The following is a 1,600-nucleotide window of genomic DNA, read 5'->3' as shown; positions in this document are numbered from 1 at the left end:
ATATATATATATATATATATATATATATATATATATATATATATATATATATATATATATATATATATATATATATATATATATATATATATGGTAATGTGCAGAATAGCGGCGTAATACTATTTTGATTTAAAAAAATATACGATGAAGTTATGATAAAAGTAAAAAGTTTATTCTTTTTTTGTTTTTTGCATCTTTTTAGCAAAGATAAAATGAACACTTTAAAAGTTTTCTAAAAGCATTTAATATTTTAACGCTTTTGTTGACATTTTTTTTACTAAATTAATTACTTTTAAATTAAATAAAAAAAACGTATATAAACAGTATTTTAAAGTTGCAAAAATATATTTTTAAAAACACAGAATATTTTACTTTAACGTTATAAAAATTTCCCTTTATTTTCAGAATATGTTTTTTGCTTATTGAGTTGATATCCTTGTTTAAAATGAAATATAAACGGGTATTACCATTGCCACATTTTAAAAACGTCTTAGCATGAGCAATAGTTTAAAACCTAATAGTTAGTAGATAACATAACCTTATAGTAAATACGTTTATAATATAATTATAACCTAAATTCTGTAATAAATGCCTGATGTTGTATTTATTTTTAAAGAGAAAATAAATTTAAAAAATCTGTTTTAAAGGATAGTAGTTAAAATGACCAGGAACTGGTGTAACACTCCATTGTTATCTCATTTTGTTCATGAATTCAGTCTTTCATTCTATAAGTACACATCTAGACATGCACTCGTATTGCTAATTTGTTTTTTAGTCTAATTTTTATTCTAATTGAAATGATTTTCACTTAGAGTACTTATTCTGATTCTGTTAATGAAGAAAAATGCAGGGTAATTAGATGTAAAGCAATCTCACGTCTTAATTTTTAGTCTCAATTTTTGTCTTTAGTCTTCAATAAGTTAAATAAATAGTTTTTAGTTAGCTATTTAATCTTCTAAATAAAATTAAAAATATATAAAAAGCTTTTTAATATTTAGTATTCTCGTATACTGGTACTGCAAAAAACAAGTAAAAGAATAAAATTCCACCTTTATTCTTTACTTTACATTAACCTCTCATTCATGCAAAAAAAAAAAAGAAGCATTACAGTGTGACTAAAACTTTTCATGTCTAGATCAACACCGTAGTTCCATGTCCTGTCCATGTCCAATTTCCGTGTCCTGCTATCTTGTGGGGTTCGCTTTCTAAGCAAAGGCTGAGTTTGCTTCCTTTCATCAGTATTACTTAAAATCTCTAATGCTTATAGCAGTATATATGTTTGTTTATTTATTAATTTATTATTTCTTTTTGCGTGTGTATTTTATATAGTTGGAGGTACCTTTGTAACTGTTTTAGCTTACCTGTAATCTACCTTATATGTATGTTTGTGTTTTGTCTAAACCTCTGGCGCGTTGTCACCCACCCGTAAGTTATTTTATATATGTTTGTGTGCTTTTTAAGCAACTTTTAATTAACTTTTTTTATATAAATCTAAAGAATAGTTAAAACTTTTTAAGTAAATTTTTTCACTCAAAAGGTCCGTGAAGCCTAATATACAGAAACGCCAACGCTCTCCTTATTGAAGTTATTCTTGATAATA

The sequence above is a fragment of the Hydra vulgaris genome, chromosome 08 (assembly GCF_038396675.1).
Source record: "Hydra vulgaris chromosome 08, alternate assembly HydraT2T_AEP".
Lineage (NCBI taxonomy): Eukaryota > Metazoa > Cnidaria > Hydrozoa > Anthoathecata > Hydridae > Hydra > Hydra vulgaris.
The sequence above is the reverse complement of the archived record's forward strand: the minus strand, read 5'-3'. Positions refer to the sequence as shown.